Below are 25,772 nucleotides of genomic sequence, written 5' to 3'. Positions count from 1 at the left end.
TTTTCTCCCATTCTATGCACCACAATGCCATGATTTCAATGTGGTTAAAGATAACTTATGCTGTACTAAGAAAAATAGTTAAAGTGGCTCTCCATCATATAGACATGCATTCCATCTCATTTCCTTTCTGCCATCGCTTTCCATGTGCTATAAATATCTCCTACTCTGTAGAGTAAATGGTTTTACACTCTCAAAGCATATTGATAAGGTTTCATGTAACAATCAACTTAGCTGTGTTGAAACTGACAAACCACGTTCTATAATATAAGAGTGATGTTGCTGTAATTCAAACCCAATGATTACCTCTGGCCCATACACTACTCTTAATGTGTTTTTGTTGTTCATAATGTCAGCAGATGCCCTGAATTAAATCTCGGCGCTCGATCATGACGCTGCCTGTCCCGGTTCACCTTGCAAGAGACTTGGAGGCAGACTGCCCTCAGCAAACACAGCGTTGTTTCTCATTGACATAGTAAAAAATGCTTTTTGTCTTGCTGTTTTGAGTGAAAGGTCATGTATAAGTAAAATAATAAAATAATTACCAACTGCTCCTCAACCTTCACATTTCTGGGGAGGGGAGCAGGAACTGCAGAATAGCACTAGGAGGTAAACACTAAAACCTATTGACATGGTTTGGCTGTGTCCCCACCCGAAGCTCAACTTGAATTGTAGCTCCTAGAATTCCCACATGTTGTGGGAGGGACCCAGGGGCGGTTAATTGTATCAAGGGGGCTGGTCTTTCCTATCCTACTCTCATGATAGTGAAAAAGTCTCATGAGATCTCATGGGTTTACCAGGGGTTTCCACTTTTGTGATCTGTGAAATTTATCTTTAGATCTTCTCATTTCTTTCATGTTTTCATTTTTTTCTTGCTGCTGCCATTTAAGAAGTGCCTTTCACCTCCTGCCATGATTCTGAGGCCTCCCCAAGCCAGGTCAAACTGTAAGTCCAATTAAACCTCTTTTTCTTCCCAGTCTTGGATATGCCCTTATCAGCAGTGTGAAAATGGACAAATACAGTAAATTGGTATCAGTAGAGTGTGGCGTTGCTGAAAAGAAACCTGAAAATGTGGAAGCAACTTTGGAACTGGGTAACATGCAGGGATTGGAACAGTTTGAAGGGCTCAGAAGAAGACAGCAAGATGTGGGAAAGTTTGGAACTTCCTAAAGACTTGTTGAATGGCTTTGCCCAAAATGCTGATAGGGATATGGACAATAAGGTCCATGCTAAGGTGGTCTCAGATGGAGATGTGGAACTTGTTGGAAACTGGAGCAAAGGTGACTATTGTCGTTTTAGCAAAGAGACTGGTGGCATTTTGTGATTGTGATAGAGATTGTGGAACTTTGAACTTGAGACAGCTTATTTAGGTTATCTGGTCGAAGAAATTTCTAAGCTACAAAGCATTCAAGAGGTGATTTGGGTACTGTTAAAGACATTCAGTTTTATAAGAGAAGTAGAGCATGAAAGTTTGGAAAATTTGTAGCCTATGTGATAGAAAAGAAAAATCCATTTTCTGGAGAGAAATTCAAGCCAGCTTTAGAAATCTACATAAATAGCAAGGAACCTAATGTTATTCCCCAAACCATGGGGAAAATGTCTCCAGGCCATGTCAGAGACCTTCATGGCAGTCCCTCCAATCACAGGCCTGGAGGCCCAGGAGAAAAAAGTGGTTTAGTGGGCTAGGCCCAGGGTCTCTATGCTATGTGCAGCCTAGGGACTTGGTGCCCTGTGTCCTAGGCTGCTCCAGCTATGGCTGAAAGGGGCCAACATACAGCTCAGGCTGTGACTTCAGAGGTTAGAAGACTCAAGCCTTTGTAGCTTCCACATGGTGTCGAGCCTGCGGGTGCACAGAAGTCAAGAACTGAGGTTTGGGAACCTCTGCCTAGATTTCAGAAGATGTATGCAAACACCTGCAGGCCTTTGGCAAAAGTTTTCTGCAGGGGAGGGCCCTCATGGAGAATCTCTGCGACGACAGTGCAGAGAAGGGAAATGTAGGGTCGGAGACCCCATACAGAGTGCCTACTGGGGTACTGCCTAGTGGAATTGTGAGAAGAGGGCCACCATCCTCCACCCCAGAATGGTAGATCCACTGACAGCTTGCACTGTGCACCTGGAAAAGCCACAGACACTCAACGCCAGCCATGAAAGCAGCCAGGAGGGAGGCTGTACCCTGCAAAGCCCCAGGGGCAGAGCTGCCCACAACCATGGGAACCCATCTCTTGCATCAACATGACCTTGGGAACCCATCTCTTACATCAGCATGACCTAGATATGAGACCTGGAATAAAAGGAGATCATTTTGGAGCTTTGAAATTTGACTGCCCCGCTGGATTTGGACCTGCATGGGCCCTGTAGCCCCTTTGTTTTGTCCAATTTCTCTTATTTGGAACAGCTGTATTTATGGAATACCTGTACCCCCATTGTATCTAGGAAGTAACTAACTTGCTTTTGATTTTACAGGCTCATAGGTAGAAGGGACTTGCCTTGTCTCTGATGAGACTTTGGACTATTAACTTTTTGGTTAATGCTGAAATTAGTTAAGACTTTGGGGGGACTGTTGGGAAGGCATAATTGATTTTGAAATGTGAGTACATGAGACTTGAAGGGGTCAGGGGCAGAAAGATAGGTTTGGCTGTGTCGCCACCCAAGTCTCAACTTGAATTGTGTCCCTAAGAATTCCTGTTTATTGTGGGAGGGACCCATGGGGAGATAATTGAATCATGGGGCTGGTCTTTCCTGTCCTATTCTCATGGTAGTGAATAATTCTCACGAGATCTGATGGGCTTATCAGTGGTTTCTGCTTTTTCTTCTTTCTCATTTTCTCTTGCTGCCACCAGGTAATAAGTGCCTTTCGCTTCCTGTCATGATTCTGAGGCCTCCTCAGCCATGTGGAACTGTAAGTCCAATTAAACCTTTTTTTTTTCCCAGTCTTGGTTATGTCTTTATCAGTAGTATGAAAACAGACTAGTATACCTATACCTTCTTTTTTAATTAGAAATAATCATTATTCTATAACCACAACCACTAACAAGCAGCTACACAGTGACATACATTCTTGGTATCTCTGTGGCTCAAAAAATGTCCAGATTGAATCGTTTACATTACAAATGTGTACATTTGAAAAGTAAGATATTTTATTTTCCTCCATAAAAATACAAGATTTATTCATTTTTTGAAACTTTTGTCATCTTAATGAACATCCTTACAACTTTCTGTCGGTGTTAACTTAGATAACCTGCATTGAAACTTTGATCTCGAGCTATGTAAAATTTAATGATACACATTAAATATTAATCTATTTATCTAAAATCAATATTTTAAAGCATTTGGCTTTATTACAAAAATGTAGAAGGCTTTACATATAATATTGAAATGCTCACGTAGACTTACCTTTATCATAGTAAAAGGAGATATTTCTGCAAATATACAAAATAGTAAATTCAGTAACTAAAAATTTGTGAGATATTTTATATAAAATATAGCCTATTTATGTTTTCATAATATTATAACTTATTTATATTTTCATAATATTACATGTATGTTTTCTTGGAATTTATACTATGAGTCACAGATGGTAAAAAGAAAACTTTTTCCTGAACAATTGCATAATTTTGTGTAGGAATTTTATATTATCACTGTTATATTCTATATAAATTCATCTAAAATGTGTGAAATTATTTTATTTATCCCTCTCATCTTCTATGAAGTTGAATTATTGAATTTCTCCATTCCGAATGCTGAGAATTCTAATCAACAATCTACACATCATCTATAAACATGCAATCTGGACCACAGCCACTCCATGTTGGGTCACCCTGTGGGCCACCTGCACTCCCCTGAGATTCTGTACAAAATGTTTATCCTGGGGACTCTCTCTAGACTCTTGTTGATTCCGTAAACTGATTTAGACTTGTATAAGGTGGACTTCTGAATGAGCATTATTGTAAATTTCCCAGGGTGGGAAATGTGGGCTACATATTATTTAGAACCCTACTATTTTTTCTTATTGATTGAAACATTGCGTTAACTTAAAATCTCCCGAGTTCATGCTAAATATAACTTTATTAAAGTCTAATCAAAACCCGGTCCTAGGCTGAGAAATAGCATAGAGTACACTCAAGTGAAAAGTCGTCAGATTATTAAAAATGAGAGAAATAAAACAGGTTGTTTTCTGATGGAATGAACAAGGGGGAGGAAGATAATAGAGAAATAGGTATCTTCAAGAGGAAATAGGATGAGCTTGATATGTCATGCTACTTCTTGCCAGATAAAACATTTAGTGTGATCAACAGTATTTCTCAAATTAGCTAAGAATAAAGAGATGGACGGGTCACACAGCAGGGAAACTAACAATTATCTGGTGTCAGTCTTCTTAACTGACCTCCAGCCTCTGACATCGATAGCTGCTGGGTGACTTTGGGTAGATTACTTAGTCCCTCCAGGTCTATATTTATCGACACACAAAATTATGTTGATGAATGTGTTTTGATTCCTCTCTGAGATATTGTGAATTAACCATAATTCATAGAGGAACCACAAAATGCCTATACAAGTGCCATCTACAAAAATATTGGAGCTTTACATTATAAAAAATCCAGAATAAAGGTTAAAAGGACTAATGCTAAGGTGTTCCGTTAATAAAAATAATTTTACAATACTGAAGAAATTAAAATCGAAACTAAAATCTACACCTCAGGCATCACCATGCTCATCACTGTATGATACTTTTTGGGAATAGAACCCGTGATGCTCTGCTAAGTAGAGTCTTATTTTTGTAGAGGGCTGGCTGCCTTCTGCAACAAACGGAATCATGGCTGTCTGCTTCATGAAGTCTTCTCCTCTTACCCCTGCCTGGTGTTTGGTGGGTGACCCAAGGACAGGCACTGCAGGGCTTCACCCTTCTCACCATCTCCCTCCTTTTCTCTTGTCCTTTTTCTTCATTTCACAAGAAAATTGATTTTATTCTGCCCCTTCTAACCACCTGAACACCCCTCAATCTTCTCAATCTTTTCAATTAACCCTATATGGATGTTACCAAAAACTCTCACTCTCAGTTGTTTTTTTTTTTAATTTGGAAAAAGTTAATATGTAACAGAGAAAGGAATAAAGTGACAGAGAGAGAAAAGTGAGAGAAATAGAAAATACTTCCTTATACTGCAAATATTAAGACAAACATTTTAGAAGGCGCTTCAATAGAGAAATAAAATTTTTTAAATGTCTGCAAAAATAAATGTAAACAATTATAACTGCTTTTGAACATATTTGAGTTTAAATAAAAATGGTATTATTTTAATATTCACTGTATTTAAAATTAAAATTTAAAAATTATGTGGAAAATGGTCACTTAAAAGTCTCAAAATGTCCACTGAAACAATAATGGAAATTCTATTTTTACTTAGCAAATTTTATCTTTATATCTCTTTTCTATTTTTTAAAACTAAAGTGCTAAAGAAGCCTTGTGATACTAAAGTAGATAGATACAGAGATATATAGATAGATAAGATACAGATTATTATAAGTTGTATATAATTCTATATAATCAAATTATGTAGCATTCATGTTAATTATTGATCAGAATATCATTTAAATGTTAACTATGGATCACTGTATACATCACTATATTAGGCAGAAAAGGCTAAGCTATGCTGAGGTGAGAAACACTAATATCTCAGTGTTTATCACAGCAAGCTCACATCCCTGATCATGAAAAATCAGCTGTGTATTTAGATATTCTCCAAGACATCAGCCTTTAGGTGTAGAGACTCAAAGACCCAGGCAATTTAGATTATGTATCTCTGCTATCTCATCAGGGGGCCTCCTCCACAGTTTTCAACAATCAGCCTGAGGTTGCTACACTGCAAATGGGAAGAGTGACTTCTCTGTGTGTTTGACAGAACAGCATGAAATAAGACACAAGTTATGTACGCCACAATAAATCCTCTATTTTGGAATAGCCAAAATATTTGCCAGATGAAGTAAATAGTTTTATTCACAATTTCTATGAAGAAGCCCCAGAGGCCACCTGGTGGGGCTGTGGAGCAGTGGGTCATGAAGCAGCATGCCAGTTTGACACTGAAGCTTTGCAAAGCTGTCAGTGCTGAGTCTGAGGCACCTTGCTCAGGGGACACAGAAGGACTGATCCACAAACACAGGACAGTTCTCAGGAGAAGAAAAGCCAGAATGAGATAAAGCCACAAAAAGGGTGAGGAGGGTGATTCAAATATTAAAAAGGGTTTTGGGATGAGTTCATTAGGAAGTAAAACACTACCTTTGAACTTGGAGATGAGGGGATGATATGGTTTGGCTTTGTCCACACCCAAATTTCATCTTGAATTGCAGTTCCCATAATCCCCACATGTCTTGGAAGAGGCCTGGTAGGAAGAAATTGGATCATGGGTGTGGGTCCCCCATGCTATTCTCGTGATTTGAGTTCTCATGAAATTTAATGGTTTTATAAGAGGCTTCTCCCTTCTCTTGGCTCTAATTCTTCCCTCTCCTGCTGCCCTGTGAAGTGCTGCCTTCCGCCATGATTGTAAGTTTCCTGAGGCCTCCCCAGCCATGTGGAACTATGAGTCAATTAAACCTCTTTTCTTTATAACTTACCCAGTCTTGGGGGTATTTCTTCATAGCATCATGAGAACTGACTAATACAGAAAATTGGTACTGGTAGTGTGGAGTGCTATTATAAGGATATCTGAAAATGTGGAAGCAACTTTGGAACTTAGTAACAGACAGAGGATGCAACAGTTTGGAGGGCTCAGAAGACAAAAAGATGTGGGAAAGTTTGGAATGTACTAGAAACTTGTTGAATGTCTTTGACCAAAGTGCCGATAGTGATATGGACAATGAAGTCCAAGCTGAGGTGGTCTCAGATGGAGATGAGGAACTTGTTGGGAACTGGAGCAAAGATGACCCTTGTTATGCTTTAGCAAAGAGAACAGTGGCATTTTCCCCCTGCCCTGGATATCTGTGGAACTTTGAACTTGAGGGAGATGATTTAGGGTATCTTGGGAAAGAAATTTCTAAACAGCAAAGCATTCAGGAGGAAGCAGAGCATAAAAGTTTGGAAAATTTGCATCCTGACGATGCAATAGAAAAGAAAAACCCATTTTCTTGGGAGAAGTTAAAGCATGCTACAGAAACTTGCATAAGTAACAAGGAGGCAAATGTTAATCACCATGACAATGGGGAAAATGTCTCCAGGGCATATCAGAGGTCTTCATAGCAGACCCTCCCATCACAAGCTGGGAGGCTTAGGAGGAAAAAATAGTTTCATGTGTCAGGCTCAGGGCCTTGCTGCTTTGTGCAGCCTTGGAAGTTGGTGCCCTGCATCTCAGCCATTCCAGGCATGGCTAAACAGGGCCAATGTAGAGCTCAGGCTGTTGCTTCAGAGGGTGCAAGCCCCAACCCTTGGGGGAGTACATGTGGTGTTGGGCCTATTGGTGCACAGAAGACAAGAATTGAAAATGTCTCCAGGGCATGTCAGAGACCTTCACAGAAGCTCCTCCCACCACAGGCCTAGAGGCCTAAGAGTAAAAAATGGTTTCCAGGGCTCCCTTGTTGTGTGCAGCCTAGGGACTTGGTGCCCTGCATCCCAGCCCTTCTAGCTATGGCTAAAATGGGCCATGGTACAGTTCGAAGCATGGCTTCATGCCATGGCCTTGGCAGCTTCCACATGGTGTTGAGCCTGCAGGTGCGCAGAAGTCAAGAATTGAGGTTTGGGAACCCTTGCCTAGATTTCAGAGGATGTATGGAAATGGCTGGATGTCCAGGCAGAAATTTGCTACAGAAGTATAACCGTCATGGAGAACCTCTGTTAGGGCAGTGCAGAAGGGAAATGTTAGCTCGGAGCACCCACACAGGGTCCACACTGGGGCACTGCCTGGTGGAGCTGTGAAAAGAGGATCACCATCCTCCAGACCCCAGAATGGCAGATCCACCAACAGCTTGCACCTATGTGCCTGGAAAAGTCAGAGGCTGTACCCTGCAAAGCCACAGGGACAGAGCTTCCCAAGGCCATGGGAGCTCACTGTTTGGATCAGCATGACCTCAATGTGAGACATGGAGTCAAAGGAGATTATTTCAGAGCTTTAAGATTTAATTACTTTCCATTGGATTTAGTACTTGAGTGGAGCCTGTAGCCCCTTTGTTTTGGCCAATTTCTTCCACTTGGAAAGAGTGTATTTACACAATGTCTGTACCTTCATTGTATCTAGGAAGTAACTAACTTGCTTTTGATTTTACAGGCTCACAGGCAGAAAGAACTTACCTTGTCTCAGATGAGACTTTGGACTTGAACTTTTGGGCTAAGGCTGAAATGAGCTAAGACTTTGTGGGACTGTTGGAAAGGCATAATTGTGTTTTGAAATGTATGTAAGGATATGACATTGGGGGGTGGGGGGCAGAATGATATGGCTTGGCTCTTTCCCCACCCAAATTTCATTTTGAATTATAGTTCCTATAAACCTCATGTGTCGTAAGAGGGACCTGGTGGGAGGTAATTGAATCATGGGGACAGTTTTCCCTATGCTATTCTTGTGATAGTGAATAAGTTCTCATGAGATCTGATGGTTTTATATGGGGCTTCCCCCTTCACTCAGTTCTCATTCTTCTCTCTCCTGCCACCCTGTGAAAAGATGCTTTCCACCATGATTGTAAGTATCTGAGGCTTTCCCAGCCATGTGGATCTATGAGTTAATTAAACCTACTTTCTTTATAAATTATCCAGTCTTGGGTGTTTCTTCACAGCAGTGTGAGAATGGACTAATACAGAGAGTGACCATGGGGACATTCAGGCAGAACATGGTGAGTAGAGAGTGCAGCCAACCAAATCCTGGGAGCCAGGAGTGAGTCCCATGTGCTGATTTAAGAGGCCTGCAGTCAGCATGATGGGAGGAGCAGGAGGCAGTGGTGGAAGATGAAGTCTCTTGAGTTATGAGGCAAGGGAGAGCAGAGAGAGAAGATCATGACAGGACGGTCTGTGCAGGTCTTCTGCTGTTTCTCCAAAAGAACTAGAAAGATGTTGGAAGACTTTGAGCAGAGTGAAGTGATGAGATCTAATTCCAAAGGGTCACCCAAGAAAGGGCCAAAACCCAAAGACCACTTAGGAAGCCATGGTCTTAACCCAGATGAGAGCTGATGATGATTAGCACCAGATGTCTTCTCTGACCATTGTGGTAAGTGGCAAGTTCTGGATAAATATTCACACAGAGACATCACACTGTTGTTTTTTGTGTGTGGGTTTTTGGGTTATTGTTTGTTTGTCTCCAAGTGGCTTTGTATACGATCTATGTAAGGAGCAAAAAAGCCAAGGATTAATCTTTCCTGTATCTGAGGTGTGTGACCTGTGCCTTCACAAGGCGCCCTGTGTGCAGAAGGGTCCAGTGTGTGGCTCAATGTTCTGTTGTCACCATCTTGGAATTGTTAATAATTTGTGAACAAGGGTCATTTCTGCATTTCCACTGTACACTGAGCACCACAGATTTTCTAGCCAGTCCTGAGAGTTAATCCAAGGTTTAACATCTCAATAATTGGAATAAAATCCTTTCACTGGATGTCAATGTTGCTGGTGGATATGATATTAGGGGAAGGATGTTGAATTCATTCTGGACATTTGAGCTTTAGTTCCTTACTTAGACATCCAAAATATATTTTCATATAATTGCGATGTGAGTGCATAGTTTAATAGTGAGTCTAAGCTGAAGTTATAAATATGGGAGTCATCAGCATATCAGTGATGTGTAAAGCTAAGAGAGTAGGTAAAACCACCAAAGGAGTGAGTGTACCATAGGGAATGGAACCACAGTGGGTGGAGGAAAGATCTGTATTCTGCCTTTGGTAACTTTCCCTGGCAAAATGTATGAAGCAGAACTACAGGGATTTCTTCAAATAAATAAAACTCTGAGGTAAATAGTAAGCCTGAACTGTTTTCTAGTCTCTGTCTGTGTTGATTTATTCCCACTCTGTTAATGCAGTACTGTGATCTTGCAGAACTGTCATAGAGCATGATTTTTCATTACCAAAGAATATTTGTTTTAGGCATCATTCTCAGAAGAAATCATCATAGCTATTTGAAAAATGCCATTCCCTACAGTATTATTGATGATGATAATGTAATAGGTTGATTTTGGATGGTACAAATATACATACATTCAAATAAATAATGACCTGTAATATCTTATTTAACCATGTATCTAATGTTTTACATTTATGTTTATGACCACTGCCTTCTATAAACAGTGCTGCAATGAATATCTTTGAGAATAAGTTATTGACCAATAGATTACAAAGTATAAAATTATGGAAGCATTATATCTTTTGAAAAATATATATTTATATGTATATATATATATATGCATTTATCTGGATTTTTTTCTCAAGAGATAGGGTTTTTTTTTATCTCTTACACATATATTTTTAAATCGATGTAACCATTGTTCTAAGATCCATTTCCAAAAATGTATTTTCATATATGTTAATGGTTTTATTTTCTAATTTTTAGATTGTTTTCACATCATATTTCCACCTGTAAAGAAACAAAATTTTGTGTTCTTTTGATAAAAACTCTTTTGTATCATATTCGATGCAGATTAAAATTTAAACTTCTTTTTTTTTCTTAATTATGAGATATATATGGATATTTACAATAAATATAAAAAGATCTTGATCTGGTTTGGCTGTGTCCTCAGCCAAATCTCAACTTGAATTGTATCTCCCACAATTCCCACATGTTGTGGAAGGAACTCAGTGGGAGGTAATTGAAGCATGGGGGCAGGTCTTTCTCATGGTATTCTCATGAGAGTGAATAAGTCTCATGACAGCTGATGATTAAAAAAAAAAAGGAGTTTTCCTGTACAAGCTCTCTCGTTTGCCTGCTGCCATCCATGTAAGATATGACTTGCTCCTCCTTGCCTTTCACCATGATTGTGAGGCTTCCTCAACCACATGGAACTATAAGTCCAATTAAACCTCTTTCTTTTGTAAATTGCCCAATCTCAGATATGTCTTTATCAGCAGCATGAAAATGGATTACTACAAATCTATAAACATTATTATATAAATTATGTCTGAGTAATATATTCTTATTTGTAAAAATGTCACAACTAACATTTTTAAAGACAGCTTTTTTTTTTTAATGTATAAGCATCTATCTAGCTCAGCAAGAACCCATCTCAGTATTTTGGTGTTGCAATAAATTATGTTTTAGCTCATGGGTAATAATAAAATAATAACTTACTGTTACTTTTAGATTCAAATAATGTTTAAAGCTAGGAGTTTAAGTTATATAAATATATCTTGCCAATTCAATTATTTAATTATTTATTCAACAATTACTTACTGAATACTCTAGGATGCTACAATTATTCATAATATTAGTGTATAAATTTGCACCTGAACCCATAATATAGAACATAGTTTATATATTTAAATAATACTAAATATATTGTTAGTTTCAGTAAACATAAAGAAATTAGAATATGACTGGTTTAATTTAAACCTTCCTTGAATCATGTCTTTGAAGTATGAAAGTAGCTTGAAGCTCTACATGTTTGATTTCTAGCTAGGGATAATAACTTATTATTTGTTATTATTTTCTTTAAAGAAGGAAAATAGTAATGCATTCTACAGCCAAATAAAGATATGAAGCTATCTTAAAAGATTTCCAAAATATTTGAATCATTTTGCAACATGTTGGGGCTGTTTTTGCAAAACTAGAAATTAAAAGGAGCCAGGGGAGCACATGATTATTTATATTTTGTTGGAGAAATAAAACAATCTGTACTGATAGGGAGATCAAATCCAGAAAAAAGATTTTGTTACACATCTTACAAAAAGAAAAAGGTGGATACAAAAATAATAGAACCCTGAAGGAGACTAGCACAGTTATCAACAATTTTGCTTCTTTTCTGAAGTACATCTTATAATTAGAATGATCGTATGTTCTGGTTAGCTTGGGAAAGTCCTGGTTTAGAATTACAGGTTCCACTAATTTACTATTATCAACTATTTTCACTTTCACAAATGTCCCTGTTTGAAGTTAAATTATGTGTTCCTTCTTCTTATAACCAATACAACAGGGTTATGGTTAAAATATAAAGTGCTTTTTGGCTGAAGCTGAAACGGAAAACTAATAAATGGCATAACTACTGGAAGAGATGTGTGCAAATCACTGAATTTGCACTTAATAAAATTACCCAAAAACATGGAATCCTAGGCAACAATCATGTCTTTCTTTGTCACTTAGCCTTTTGCCTGCAGTGTGTTTAGTGATGATTATAGTATAATTACTCACCTGCATCAAATTTGGGGCTCCCCTAATGTTTACCACAAGAATTCCCAAAGGATAGTCAACTCATGATTGATGAGACGGTAATTATCGGACTCCCTAATCTTGTTCAAAATAAATAAATACCAAAGTAAGCAAACATCAAATAATAGGGCCAGTTCCTGCTAATTGCAGGCAAATGGTAAAGTCTTGGAACAACAATAACAACAACAAAAAAATGCACTTTGATTAACAAAAGATAATACTGAAGCATTGCTTTAAACATCCTTAAAATGAATAATAATGTCTATTTTTATTCTGCAACTCCATTGTTCATTAAATGATTAAAGTAAACTGAAAAAGAAAGTAAAAGGAAATTCAGCTAACAAAATAATACATAAGTCTAAACAAATCGGTATGGTATTATCTATAAAACTTCATTAAAACACATATTTAGTGTATACCTTATAGCTCAAAGAAGTACTTTTTCGCAGACCAAACATAAATTATGATGGTAAAACTTTAATAACACTCATCAACTAAATGTCTCCCTTATCCATTTATTGTCTTTATTGATTCTCCAACAATGCAATTTCACATTTTTGCTTTATGTATACTCAGTCATCTTACATATATGCATTTTTATTTGCCTATAAAATTAACTTTAGCTTACCGTGAAAGACAAAATGTTACCTATAGTATCAAATATGTGATATACATGTAATTACTGCAAATTTTATTTTATACAGATATCTATGATTTACTATATAAAACTAAATAATAGTATATAGTTTTGGTGCAAGTGTTTGAGTTTAATAAAGAAAACACATATAAGTAATGCTGCTTTGAAAACTCAGATGAAGATTTCATATCTCTGGTTACTGCTTAGCCAACCTCTATTCTCATATCAGTGTCTCATAAATCTTACTGAAGAAGATTTAGTTACATCAATATCTTGTTGATTTTATATGGTCTTTTGGGCTTAGGATAAAGAATAACAAAATAATATTGATTTAATTCAAACTAGGTAAATCTTCCATGACCTTGTTGCTTCACAAATATAATGTTTATGCCTTCTATATTAAACCATTGCAGAACACACTCACAGCTGTTCTTGAAATTTGAAGTGTAAATGGAGGATAAAATAACTATTTCTGGAGCATAGATTATATGGCCTGTTTGCATCTTCTGCCTATAAACTATCTTCTTATTTATTCATCTGCACTACCATCCTCATAGGCAATTTTATTCAGTATAAACAGTTATTTCAAAATTTTTCAAAGAATAAGTTGGTACAGACCTGAAATAGGCCATGAGTAGTAGAAACAGATTAGAACCGAGGCAATAAATAGTAGACAAAGAGATGAAGAAGCAAATATAAAAAGTACAGAAGACACAGTTTGGTCACTGGTGACCATATGGTGATCACATGAGGACATATTTGAAGGCATAAAAATTTAGAAGAGGGAATAGGTGAGAATAACAAGATGATACTATAGAGAATAATATCTTGGGTGAGTATGTTGGTGATAGTTAAATTAACTGAGAAGCAGACCACAGGAGTTTAAATAGATATGAAGGAAAAAAAATAAATTTGGCTTTAGATTGGAAATAAGGTGCACAGCGTGGGGCAGAATTGCACACTTTTGAAATGACTGTACCGGTGATGACTTTTGTGCTAAACTCTTAACTCAGTTTCCACATTTAGGGTGACTTTTAAAATCAAGTTACAACACTCACTCATTTATACCAAAGAGTAATACTAACAGAAGAACATACATGTACAAAATTCAAGAAAATACATATGACAATACTAGCACCCAATCAATGAATGCTTTGGCATTGACATAATCTCAGTAAATGTTTAACAATGGATATAAAATAACGATAATACAACTTACATGATTTTAGAACTATAACGAACACTTTATTCAGTATTAGTCAAATTGAGTTTAATAAATACCATACAGAGATATTACCAGTGTTTAGGAAAAGACTCTTATGTGCTATAGAAAGAAGAATTTGTAAAATGTATGCCACAACACATATAGGCATATATTGCTTTATCCTGTTTTGCTTTTTCGTGCTTGGCAAATATTATACTTTTTAAAAATGGAGATTTATGGTAACGCTGCATTCAGCAAGTCTACTGGCACCATTTTTCCAATAGCGTGTGCTCATTTCATGTCTCTCTGTTACATTTTACTAATTCTCACAATATTTCAAACTTTTTCCTTATTATTATACCTGATTTGGTGGTCTGTGATCGGTGATCCTTGATGCTATGGTGGTCTGTGATCAGTGATCCTATTGTAATTGTTTTGGTGCCATGAACCATGCTCATATAAGACAGTAAACTCAATCAATAAATGATACATGTATTCTACTCCATGGCTACTCTTTGAACCAGCCATTGCCCTCAGTCTTTCTCCCTCTCCCTAGACCTCCCTATTCCCTGAGATACAACAATACTGAAATTAGACCAATTAATAACCTACAGTGGCTTCTAAGTGTTTAAGTAAAAGGAAGAGTCTAATATCACTCCCTTTAAAACAAAAGTTTGATATGATTAAGCTTAAGTGATGAGCAAAACAGGCTTATTGCTGATACAAATTTTTGTGGTTTAGATAGAATATCAAACCAGCCACAACATTCCCTTAAGCCAAAGTGCAATCTAGATCAAGATCCTAACTCTCTTGCATCCTATGAAAGCAGAGAGAGGTGAGGAGGTTCCAAAAAGAAAGTTTGAAGCTATCAGAGGTTGGTTCATAAATATTTTAAGTCCACTGTTAAGACCTACCGCTCAGAAAAAAAAAAAAGATTCCCTTCAAAATATCTGCTCAATGACAATGCACTTAGTCAACCAAGAAATCTGATGGAGCTGTAAAGGAAAATTAGTGTTATCTCTATGCCTGCTAACCTAACACTCACTCTGCAGCTCATGGATCAAAAAGCAATTTTGACTTTCAAGTCTTATTGTATAAGAAAAACATTTCATAAGGCTATAGCTGCCATAGATAATGATTCCTCTGATTGATCTGAGCAAAGCAAATAAAAAACCCTCTGGAAATAACTCACCATTCTAGAAACCAATAAGAACATTTGTAATTCAAGGAGGAAGGTCAAAATATCATCAGCAGGAGTTTGGAAGAAGTTGATTCCAACTCTCATGTATGACTTTGACGAGACTTCACTATGGGAATTAACTGCAGATGGGATGAATATAAGAACTAGAATTAGAAGTGAATCCTGAAAATGTTACTGAATTGCTGCAATTTCATGACAAAGCTTTAATGAATGAGAAATTGCTTTGTATGGATGTAAAAATATAAAGTGGTTTCTTGAGATGGAATCTACTTATCTGGTGAAGAGGCTGTGGACATTATTGAAATGATAGCAAGGGATTTAGAATATTCCATAAACTTAGTTGACAAAGCAGTGGTGAGGTTTGAGAGGATTGAATCCAATTTTGAAGAAGTGCTACTGTAAGCAAAATGCTATCAAACAGCATCACATGCTACAGAGAAATCTTTCATGAAAGAATCAATTGATGGAGAAAACTTCATCTTTTTCTTATTTTAAGAATGTCCACAGTCATCCCAACTTTCAGTAACCGCCACCCTGATCATTTAGCACCCATGAACATCCAGGTAAGACCCTCCCCAGCAAAAAGATTATGACTCACTGAAGGATCAGATGATCGTTAGCATTTTTTAGCCATAATTTATTTTTAAATTAAAATATGCATATTTTTAGATATAATGCTATTTCATACTTAATAGACTACAGTACGGCGTTAACATAACTGTTATATACACTAGGAAACAAAAAAAGTGTGACTCACTTTATTGCAATATTGGCTTTATTGTGTGGATCTGAAACTGAATCTACAATAATTTGTGTACAGTATAAAAGGAGAGAATATGCCTTTCAGTAGCTACCTCTCTTACTGAAGGCAGTGTTTATATCTCTAAATAGATTATCTTCTCTTTCTAGAGTGATATGACTTTAACCCTAGACTTGGGTTTTCTAATTAGAATGTAATTTAATATAGAATTAGACACAATTTTTAAAATGCTATGTGTGTAGATATAACTTTATATACATACATAATTTAGAATTAGATGTGATTTTTAGAAAGTTTTATATTTATATGAAGTTATATACATATATAAAACTACCTAAAAATTAGAGTTGTGAATTAATGTAATTAGGTGTCTTATAATGAATGGGTAGGCTGCTATTTATCAGAGGTATTTATGGTGAGACTCTATGACTATAGGTCAAAGATGTTATTGTAGGCAATGAACTGATCTTGGAGAAAGTGCTGTATAATTACCTTCAATTCAAAAAATTTGTATTTCTCAAATTATATTGTTTAATATTTCCCAGCTGTTCATGGGATTTCTCAAGTGTTTTTGTAAAGAAACTGCCAAAGAGTCTGGAAATAAACCCATACAGCTACAGTCAGTTGATTTTTGACAAGGGTGCCAAGACCATTCAATGGGGGAAAGAATAGTCTCTTCTACAACTGGTGCTGGAATAATGGGAATGAAGTTGGACCCCTAATGGACAGTATGTACATGAATTAACTTAAAATGGATCAAAGATCTAAATGAAAGAGCTAAAAATATATAACAACTTCAAAGAAATCAAAGGTGTATAACCTTGGATTTGGTAATGAACTCTTGGATAAAGCAAAACAAAATCACAAAACCATAAGAAAAACACTTTAAAAATAGATACATTGGACTCATTACAATTAAATAAAAACTTTTTTACAACCAGGGAAACTATTAAGACAGTGAAAAGACAACCTACAGAATGAGACGAAATGTTTTCAAATCATATTATCTGATAAAATTTAGTATCTAGAATATATATAAATAAGTCTTTCACCTCAAAAACAAAAATTAAACAACCTAAGTTAAAAATGGGCAAAGGCCTTGAATAGACCTTTCTCTGAATAGGATATACAGATTGCCAACAAATACAAGAAAAGATACTCAACATTATTAGTCATTAGGGAAATGCAAATCGAAGCCATAATAAGATAACAATTGAACCAACTAAGGTGATTTATTAAACAACAAGAACAGCAAAAAGCATAAAAGAGCAAGTATTGGTGTTGATGTGGAGAAATAAGAACGCCCATATGGTTGGTGAAATGTAAAATGGTGCAGCCTTTACAGAAAGCAGTTTTGTAATTTCATTAAGAAGCAAAACATAGAAATATCACATGATGCAGCAATTCCACTCATAGGAATATACCCAAAATAATTAAAACCAGGTATTCCAACAAACATTTGTACACAAATAAATGCAGCCAAACTATTCACACTAGCCAAAAGGTAAAAACAAACCAAATGTCCTTCAATGGATGAATGGATAAAGAGTGGTATATCCATACAACGGAATATAGTCTAGCCAAAAAAGTGAAGCTGTGATACGTGCTACTATCTGGAGGAACCTAGAAGGCATTATGCTAAGTGAAAGAAGCCAGACACAAGGGATACACGCTGAATGATTCTGTTATTCCAGAACAGGCCAATCCATAAGACAGAAAGCTGACTAGCGGTTGTCGGGGGCTGGGAAAGGGAAATGGGGAGTGATTGCTTAATGGGTACAAGGTTTTATTTCAGGGTGACGAAAGTGCCTTGGAGCTAGATAGAGATAATTGCAACATAATATTCTTAGCATATTTGATGCTACTGAGTTTACATTTTAAAATGGTTAATTTTATGTTTTACAAATTTTACCTCAATAAAAAAATAATAAGTTCCCAATTTATGCAAAGTACAGTTTCTATGTCAATCTTCTATCCTGGTTCTACACTTTTCTAGATGCTGTACTTAAAAACCACATAAATAAAAGATAATTTTTCCCAAATAAAATAGATATTCTTTCTTAAAAATGTGTCTTTTGGAAAGTACTAATGTATGCCTTTATTCAAATAGAAAAAGCATAAATTAAAGTGAGATATTTGCTATAATATAGTCAATTTTAATGTAAAATACAAACTCGAAAACAAATTTGAAGAAATTAATCAACAATTTTGGTAATGTTTGCGTGATATTTTATTCTATTTTAGATTTTAGTGTTTCAATGGTTATCAGCATTTCAATTCATAGTGGTTATTTGTAAAACCTAGTTAAAATAGGATTAAGAACTTTTCTCTGAATTTAAATATTTAAGTTTAGCTATGTTGAAAAATGACAGTGTTTATGAAATATCATATGAATTAATATTATATTGGCATTGACACTAACCCTAGGAAGTGCTTATTGCCCAATTTAAACTATTGCTAGCTAGGCTAAAATTCTCTATAATAAATTTAAATAATGTATTAGCATTGCTTCAATAATTAATTAATATTGTAAATCTGGTTTCAATATACTACAAGCGTGTATTAAAGCATTTGATGCGGACACAGTCAGGGAATACCCAACTGCTTTCTCCTGCATTCCTCTCCTCCACTTAGGTCCTAAATGACCTCAAACATGGCCTCAGGTCTAGCTAAATGTTGACCTTAGTGTGGTTCACAAATCAAAGTCATTCTAGAGACTGGCTCCAGGATCTGCTTGAATTCTTCCAATCTGTCATTTAGACATTTCCTAAGAATCCATTAGTTGCTTTCTATTTGTAAACTTCGTGTGACTTAAGGCAATGATGAATAAAGCATGGCAAATGCTCTCGAAGATGTGTGGTTTGATGGAAGAAAAAGACAGGTTAAATAACCCTAATGAAATGGAATACATTTTTAAATACCTGAGGGAGAAGAGAAAACAGACGGTCCAACTCAGCAGGTGAGACACATGGTATGCACATATTTAGGGAAAAATTCGCAGAGAAAACAGCATAATAAAATGATTCTCCAGGGATGTATACGGGTCACATATACAGCATCTCAGGCTTCAGCCTGGCTTACCTAGTGAGAAATCTACAAGAACTCTCTCCTTTCTTTCAGCGCAACTCTTTTGAACTCTGCAGCTGTACCTGGACATCTGGTCCAACTGCAGACTCCTGAGTCCTCACTGACCTCCTCTCAGGGACCACACTTAACCAGACTGTCAGGATCTATCAGCTGTTCAGCAAATCCCCTAGTCAGACCTCTTCAGCTTGCTTGTCTCACAGACAAGTGGGAACTTACCTATGAGAGAAAAGTCCCATCCCTTTGAATGAGCAAAGCTGCAATACCCAACACCTTATGGCTTTGTTCCTTACTACGTTCCATATCTTTACAAAGCAAATAGAAAGTCCTGAATTGTAGAACAAAGCATTCTCATATCCTCAACAGCTACCTTCTCAAAACTAATTTCTTTTAAAATTGATACTACTTTTTCTTTACCAACTTTTTCTACCCCTTTTTGTATCTTTGCAGAAACCACCATCAGTTAGTTCTAAATCCAATGTTACCTTCTCTAGGTGACTTCAATGAAACACCCTCACCCCACTTACAATTAGTTACTGGTTCCTACAATCTCTTACAACAATTTGTACTTGATCATGGCATTTGTCCTTGTCCAACTTATTGCTCAAATACCTGCCTTTCCCATAGAGAACAGGAGAAATTTGAGAGCAGCAGTTACTCTTTATTCTTGTGTGCATTCTGTAACGCCCATAACCATTCCTTGAGTCCACAAATTCGTGTATTCATTGAACAAACACGAATTGTGCTACATATATGTGCCAGGTACTCTTCCTGGTAGTGAATTGAACTGAAGTAAGTTGTAACTTCTAGTAGAGAGGGAAATAAACTTACTGTTATTATTAAAGTTCTAGTTAATGAGGAGAATATCAAAACACAGGACATTCCCCTTTAAATCCCAAAATGATACACAACTAGAATCCTGGGCTCAAAAGAGAGAATCAAGGGCTTTATAACAAATCTTGTCATTCAACATAATCATGCAAAATCCTGTGTTTTTTTTTAAATATTTCAATGTTTCTTGTTCACGTGTCATTTTAATTCTTAAATCAATTCCACGTGTTAATACGTTGGAATGAAGAGGTCACACTGCATTCTCCTTGAGGAGTTATGGCCACGTCCCTCTTGCTTGAAATTCCATATTGAAAACTGAAACGTCCCAGAATGCTTTAAGCAAAACGATGTGATGCAGCTGTGCCTTTGATACTTAAAAAAATCATGGCATCAGTAGTTTATGTTTAAGACCTTTTAGAAAGCTTGTACACCCTTGTGCTTCAAGGCCCAAAACAAAGCCCAAAGGCCCAAATAGCAGCTGCCTGGAGGTGGAAGTGCTTATGGCTCTTGCCTGTTTCAGCTGGGGCTAGAGACATTTAATATCAAGCACTTTCTTCATAATTGACTGTGTTGGGGAAGGGGTTAGTCTTTTTACAGCATGGGTTTGTCTTTCCAGAGCAAAGAATGGGGCAGGTGGGGGTGGGGTGGGCGGAACACGTCAACGTCGATGTTAACACCACTAGAAAATGTAAATTGCAAAATAATTGTAAACTTTCTAATATCAGAGGTAAAGGCATAGAGCTACAGAACAACAAAAAGTAAAAATTAATTGAGCCAGTAAGGAAAGTGTTCTGTCAGGGAACACAGAAAAGACATGCGGTCCATTAAAAGCAGAAATGCTACTCTGCTCCAGCATCCGGAGAACACAGTGTGTGAATGGCCTTTCCCACGGCGCTAATGAACCAGCTGTGAAAAATTGTCACCTTCTCATCCCGTGCCTGTGATCACTACTAGCTGATAATTTTTTAGGAATCTGACTGTGAATTTTAGATTCCAAAATGGAATTTGTACTTGGAGACCCTCTTATCTATCCTCTTGTGGGAAGCGCTTAGTTCATCGTCTCCATGAAGAGTTTTCTATCTCTGATGGGAAAGTTCTTAAAAGTTTATCTCACTCTAGAGAGGACTTAATGCTTAGAATTCCAACAGTTTTCTATGGTGAATTTTCATGCTGTTTCTTCCTTTTGAATACTCAAAAATATGTGAGTGCAAAACGTTATTATCCCTCTCCTTCCAGGCTGCAAGAATAAGAGACAGACAATAATACCAAAAAAATAAAAAAAAAAACAGACAATAATATCCAAGGAACAAAAATAATAACAGCAATAAAAAAATTCAGTCTTTGTCTTTTGAAAAACTGATTAGGTGAACAAATATCCCGACACTATTCATTGATTCATCAAACACTGTGGCTGGGTCACAGGTGTGCCCTGACTTCCGCTTTCTCCTACCATCTTCAGTTCCACCACCACCCGGTGGACTTAACCTGCTATTATTTCCACCATCAAACTCGAGATGGACATCAACAATGGTTCGAGAAACTACTGATGCTGCCTATATTGATGTTACTTATTCCGGTCCTACTTGCTTCATTGTTTTCTCAAAATATGACCACTGTATTTGTTAGAGGAGGTAAATACATCTTCTATTTATTTTCTAGCATCTTCTACATAATCATTACAAACATAGGTAATACACGCTATAAGATTATCAGGCAGATAAAAGATACATTTCATCTCCCTGTTTCTATTTGTTGCTTCGCTTTGTTTATACAGCAACATTTCCGAGATCATGCCCTTTTTATTTTGCCTATTTTTCAGCTTTTCTCTAAACCCTCATTGCGGGTAGAGCATGATGCTCTAGGACCTGCCATAAACACAGCTATATTTGCATGACTTGTAAACCAAAACATCCGCAAGACTTAATAATGGTATGTTTTGGAGACTGAAAGCTGTTCCCCAAACTCATTCTTTGCCTTCCTTATAAACAGCTGGATGCCCAGGTAGAAATTGCATTTTTCAGCCTCCTTTGCTTTTAGATTTGGATGCCACTCTATGTTCTCACCACTGGAATGTGAATAGTGATGACTGGAGTAGTCTCAGAAGCTACATGTTGAAGAATATGGAGCTGTCTATTAGCCCAGTTTCCTGGAATACATCCGTGAATAGACCCCCACCCAGCCTAGATTGTTACTCAAGGAAGAAATGACCTTAGATTTTGTTTGAAGCACTGCGTTTGGAATCGTGTTTGTTATAGCAGCTCAGCCTTATCTTCATTCACACACACTCTCATTTGTACTGAGTGACCCAGGACGTGTGTGAAATCAGCACCTAAAGAATCTCATTGGGTAAGTGATATTGCTTCCACGATCAAACATGATAGGAAGTATGGAAAACATACTATTATATTTGTTATTTAGAAATATTTATGTACAGGCAGCATTGTATGTAGACACTTTGTATTTAAAAATGAAAGCTAGGACATAGAATACCTTTTCTGCAAACTATACAGGTTCTTGATAACATTTTAACATAATTAAGAATCGTGTGTGTGTGCATGTGTGTGTGTGTGTGTGTGTGTGTGTGCATGTGTATCTACCTAGACAGAGACAGCAATAGACAGACAAAGAGAGAGGGAGAGAGAGTTATTTGTGCAAATTGAGAACATTTTTTGGATAGCGAAGTGTAAAAAGAAAATGAAAGTAAGAGAGTTAATCAAATTCTAACATTCAACATTTTAAAACCTTGATTTCAGGTTTTAAATATTTAAATATTTCATTGAATATATTATTTGAAAATTAATATTATTAATGTATTTAATTATAAATTGATACATGCTACTATTAACATTTCTTAAAATACAGAATGATAAATAATAAAATGGAAAGGCTTTGTCTTACACAATATTCCCATCAGAAGAAGCAATAGTGCAAGAAGCGGTTTTAGATTGCCAGGTAGGTGCTTTGCCATTAAATGCAATTGACTCTCCCTTAAGAAGATACCTTTTAAAGCTTGTATTTGTTAGAGAAGATAAATACATCTTCTGTTTATTTTCTATCATCTTCTACATAATCTGGACTGCCTACATAATCTACATAAACTGGACTGTCCATCCAGTAAGATATAGCTTTGTTCACCCCATCCCTTCCTTTGAGAATTACCATTTTTGGTATCACATTCCCATTCAGTCTTTGATAACTTTGGTCTTCTATCCTCAAATTTTACTAGGTTTAATTACAAAAGAAAGTTAAAGAGCTCACATGTTGACTGTCCTTTGCAACAACCTGTTAATAATAATAAAAAAAATACCTATTATATGTAACCTGAATGTTCCTGGTCTGTGGCCCTAGGATCTTTCACAAGGGACTTTTGCCTATGTCAATTGGGAAAGGACCTCAGAATTGTCCAGGATCTTACCTGTAGCCAAGAGAGTAAAAAAGTCTGTGTTTGCTTTTGGAAGGCAGTTATCTTTATATTACACCTGAGTTATTCAGGGACTTGGGCAAAGAGTCTGAACTACTTTTAAAGTTTTCAGGGGTCATGTTTCTCTCCCTAGAGCACACTGAATCTTTGCAGCTGTCCCTAACTCCATTTTTGGTAATGATGTTAGGAGATTTTATTGTGCAATTAGTAATAGGAGCATACATCTGAACTTTGTCATACAAAGAAACAAATTCCAAGTAATGTAAGGTAAATGTTCTCAGTTTAAGGTTTAGGGTCATCAATCGTAATACCAATGTTACTATTACTACTGATGATGATGATAGTGGTAAGAAGAAGAACAAGAGGTTGTACTTTCTGTATAGTACTTACCATGTGCCACATAATGTTATATGCAGTATATTATTAAATAAATCATTTAATCTTCATCCAAAGCAACACTATGATATGAATACTACTTTTATCCCATTTAACAGGTGAGGAAAATGAAGCAAAAAGGAGATAAGTGACTTTGGCCAAGGTAGAAACCGCCCCAACCATTTGGAGGCTCTGAAAGAATCTGATTTGGGAAATGGATATCAGCTATCACAAATCCACTGGAAGGAAATGCTAAAGCAGAGAACAGAAACTTGTTGAGTGAGAAGAAGAGGCTGAGTCTAGCGAGAGATGTATTGTTGAGCATCACAGGAAGTCATACTTCTGCGGCAAGGTCTCTAATACACATTTGCCATTTTCCATGGCAGGACTTAGCAGCTTAGAGACAGAAAAGGAAAACGGATCTATTTAGGTTGGATTAATCCAGGAAGCTGCTGAATACATAGTCCCAAACTCAGGTTTCTACATTATACAGGTTAAGGATTGCCAAACAGAACAAGAGCTAGTGCCAAAATTCATCAGGACCACACACCAGGGGTGCCTTATTTAAAAAGTGAATTTGTAATTAAAATTATTTGACTGGGTGGAACTAAGCACATTTACCTTTTTTTTTTTTTTAAATTTCTGACTCTTTGTAATCTCAGAGTGGAAGCTGATTATACCACAAAGTTAGGCAAAGCATAAGCACTGTGATTTACCATGTATAGACTTCAGTATGATACACTTGTGAAGTGATATGGTTTGGCTGTCCCCCACCCAAATCTCTTCTTGAACTGTAGTTCCCATAATCCCCATGTGTCATGGGAGGGACCCCATGAAAGATAATTGAATCATGGGAGTGGTTACTTCCATGCTATTCTTGTGATAGTGAGTGAGTTCTCACAAGATCTGATGGTTTTATAAGGGGCTGTTCCCACTCTTTGTTCTGCACTTCTCCTTGCTGCTGCCATGTGAAGAGGGACATGTTTTCTTTCCCTTTTGCCATGATTGTAAGTTTCCTGATGCCTCCCCAGCCATATTGAACTGTGAGTCAATTAAACCTTTATAAATTACCCAGTCTCCAGTGCATCTTTATCAGCAGTGTGAGAACAAACTAATATAGTAAATTGGCACCAGTAGAGTGGGGTGCTGCCATAAAGATACCCCTAGATGTGAAAGTGATTTCAGAACTGGGTAACAGGCACATGTTAGAACGTTTGGAGGGCTCAGAAAAAGACAGGAAAATGTGGGAAAGTTTGGAACTTCCCAGAGACTTGGAGGGCTCAGAAGACAGGAAGATCTGGGAAAGTTTGTAACTTCCTAGAGACTCGTAGAATAGCTTTGACCAAGATGCTGATGGTGACATGGACAATTAAGTACAGGCTGAGGTGGTCTCAGATAGAGATGAGAAACTTGTTGGGAACTGGAGTAAAGTTTCAAAGAGTAAAGATCACTCTTGCTATGCAAAGAGACTGGAAGCATTTTGCCTCTGCCCTAGAGATCTATGGAACTTTGGACTTGAAAGAGATGATTTAGGGTATCTGGTGGAAGACATTTCTAAGTGGCAATGTATTCAAAAGGAAGCAAGGCATAAAAGTTCAAAACATTTGCAGCCTGCCTACACAATAAAAAAGAAAACCCAGTTTCCTGGGGAGAAATTCAAGCAGGATGCAGACATTTGTATAAATAATGAGGAGGCAAATGTTAATCACCAAGAAAATAGGGAACATGTCTCCAGGACATGTCAGAGACCTTCATGGCAGCCCCTCCAATCACAATCCCAGAGGCCTAGGAGGAAAAAATGGTTTCCTGAGCTGGGTCCAGGGCTACCCTCCTCTGTGAGTCTCAGGACTTGGTTCCCTGAGTCCCAGCTGATATAACCATAACTAAAAGTGGCCACAGTATGGCTCAGGCCATGGCTTCAGAGGGTGCAAGCCCCAAGCTTTGGCTGC

General features: G+C 36.9%; 1 long non-coding RNA gene across 1 annotated transcript; it reads left to right on the top strand.

Moving 5' to 3' along the window:
* The first annotated feature begins 1,333 nt into the window (after positions 1-1,333).
* Positions 1,334-16,901, top strand: LOC115835117. The gene is made up of 3 exons (XR_004030038.1): positions 1,334-1,420; positions 16,679-16,685; positions 16,890-16,901. It is a non-coding gene; the product is annotated as an uncharacterized LOC115835117 (long non-coding RNA).
* The last annotated feature ends 8,871 nt before the right edge of the window (positions 16,902-25,772 follow it).

This window comes from Nomascus leucogenys, chromosome 5, assembly GCF_006542625.1.
Source record: "Nomascus leucogenys isolate Asia chromosome 5, Asia_NLE_v1, whole genome shotgun sequence".
Lineage (NCBI taxonomy): Eukaryota > Metazoa > Chordata > Mammalia > Primates > Hylobatidae > Nomascus > Nomascus leucogenys.
This window is presented reverse-complemented; position numbering and strand designations above follow the sequence as displayed.